At 28.8% G+C, this 2,509-nt stretch overlaps 2 protein-coding genes across 2 annotated transcripts in view; both read left to right on the top strand.

Annotated features, from left to right (window-relative positions):
* LOC107570408 (collagen alpha-1(XXIV) chain) overlaps window positions 1-2,509 on the top strand; it is a 67,317-nt gene that overhangs the window by 46,256 nt on the left and 18,552 nt on the right. The gene's annotated exons all lie outside the window — the stretch shown is intronic.
* Window positions 272-2,509, top strand: part of LOC107570407 (collagen alpha-1(XXIV) chain-like) — a 38,123-nt gene continuing 35,885 nt past the window's right edge. Inside the window, exons 1-2 of the mRNA XM_016256639.1 lie at window positions 272-303; window positions 1,274-1,327. The gene's annotated coding sequence lies outside the window, so the exon portion shown is untranslated. The remainder of the gene's footprint in view (window positions 304-1,273; window positions 1,328-2,509) is intronic.

The following is a 2,509-nucleotide window of genomic DNA, read 5'->3' as shown; positions in this document are numbered from 1 at the left end:
GATAGATAGATAGATAGATAGATAGATAGATAGATAGATAGATAGATAGATAGATAGATAGATAGATAGATAGATAGATAGATAGAGAGAGAGAGAATTTTCCCCGAAATTAATAAAAAAAACTAAACAATTATATCTTAGCAAAAGTACTTGTGTTTTTGTTTTTGTTTTTCCTGTTGCTTTGGTGGTACACTACAGTTATATGTATGTATTTATTTATTTATTGATTTGGACCAATCTTAAAATATTTTGTTTATATGTGTATTTGTTCGACCGGAGGGGCGGGGCCTCCTGGAATGAAAGGTGATAAGGTGATTTAAATATTTCTATTATTGCAGCGAACAAGTGAACTTATAAGGTTAATGTGTTGGAGAAATGGACTAACATGTCTATACAGATGATCCATATAGGAAGTGTTCGGCGTACACTAGCAGTCAAAAAAGTTTCAGCACACTTAGTTTTATTAGAAATATAAGTTTTTGTCATGAAACCCTAACCCGGTCTTATTTACAATAGTGTACAAAATAACAAAAAATAATTATTAAAAAGTGTATAGGTATATTAAAAAAACAATAACTAACAAAAAAGACCAAAACACACAAAAAAAAATTACAGAAGCTTTAAAATTAAAATTAAAATTGAAAATACAAAAATAAAAACGAATTCAAAATATAAAAAAAATATAGAATGGTATCTAGATGAAGAAAACACACACACACACATATAATATTATAATATAATAGTATAATAATAGTAATGTATTAATATATATACAGCAATATAATATATATTATATATATATAAAATAATAAAGAACCTTAAACTTATTTTATTTCAGCGAGTTGCCTGCAACATTTCTCAATTTATTTTAACTTGATGTACTAAAGTAGCTAAAATTAAAACTGAAATAAAAAATGTAAAAACATAAATAATAATAATGACAAAAACTTTTAACTAAAATGTAAGTACAAAAATAAAAACGAATTCAAAATACAAAAAAATCTGTACAAGTATCTCAATGATACTAAATGATCACTGGCTGGAATCTAAACGAAGAAAAAGCTCAAATATGAGAGAGTTTTTATTTGCGTCGTAAGTTTTCATCGCTACATCATTCCCAGACTCTCATTTGTGTTATTTCATCACTGCAGTATTATTCTAGCATGTGCAAACTCATGACTGCTGCTGTATATGTACAGTATGAATGCATACATGAGATCAGTTCAGGCTTGCTGTGTTCTGTATTCTATAATCCTGATGCTGTATGATTCAGGGTGAACCTGGATTGAGGGGTGAGCCGGGAGAAACTGGTTATCAGGGTGACAAGGTGAGCGTCAAGGTTAAACAGAGTGTTTTCTAAGGTTTATATGGTCATGAAATATTGTCTGTCTGTTGAGGGTCTTGGAGACATTTGTACACTGATTAGTATATTCCCTCATCGTCTGCTGACTCAAAAGTTTGGTGCGTGATGTAAGAATGGAAATCTGCTCCAGGAAACTCTAAAATGCACTATTTACACCTTTAAGATTTATGCATTTGAATTGCATATTAAATTCCATCCATTTGCATTTCACAGTTTTAACATATACTAATAAACTAATAAACTTTGTGATGCATGTTGGTCAGTTATACATAAAAGAAACAGGTCAGATTTCTGCTCTCAAAAAAAAAACATGGCATAGTTTATTATTAACTATTTGCGTCTATTTAAATAATCTTTTTTTTTTATATATATATATTACATGTTTAATATTTTTATATTTGGCATAGTTTATTCTTATTTTATATATTTCAGTATTTTATGCTAAAATCAAAAGAAATTTAATTTGTTATATAACAAAGCAATTAATTTTTAGGAAGCACTCTTACAGTATTTCTTAATGTAATGCCAAAAATACAAATCTCATTATCATATATATATACACTGTAAAAAAAATTCCGTAAAATTTATGGTAAAAAAACGGCAGCTGTGGTTGCCGGAATTTTACCGTAATAACTACAGTAGCAACGTTTTATGGTTTTAACTTAAATTTACAGTAAGATACCATAATTTCATTAACTGATATAATGTTAATATACCAACCTATTGAAGTACTGAAATCTGTTTTGTAGCTTTGTAATACACTGATAACCACCAAATGCAGGAGGTGATGAGAAAGTCACATGATGAACCAAATCCCATCACAAGCAGCTTTTAGATAATAACATATATAGAAGGAGCACAGTGTGTCATTCACACAAACACTAAACACCATCACGGTAACACACATGAAACTGAAATAATGCAATAAACATTCATTTAACAACATTAGGTGTAACACACAACCCTAATATACAAAACTGATAAGAAAAACCTAAGAAGAAACATAGTTATTTCAACAAAAAAACATCAAATTTGAAATGTAACGCAGGGAATTCTGAGAATGTCAATTTACGGTTATTCACTGTAAATTATACGGTCTTTTTCACTTCCAAAAACGGTATACTACCGTAAAATTAATGTCCAATA

The sequence above is a fragment of the Sinocyclocheilus grahami genome, unplaced genomic scaffold (genome assembly GCF_001515645.1).
Source record: "Sinocyclocheilus grahami isolate Dianchi unplaced genomic scaffold, SAMN03320097.WGS_v1.1 scaffold1454.1, whole genome shotgun sequence".
NCBI lineage: Eukaryota > Metazoa > Chordata > Actinopteri > Cypriniformes > Cyprinidae > Sinocyclocheilus > Sinocyclocheilus grahami.
Note: the sequence above shows the minus strand (reverse complement) of the source record. Positions and strands in the feature narration are given on the sequence as shown.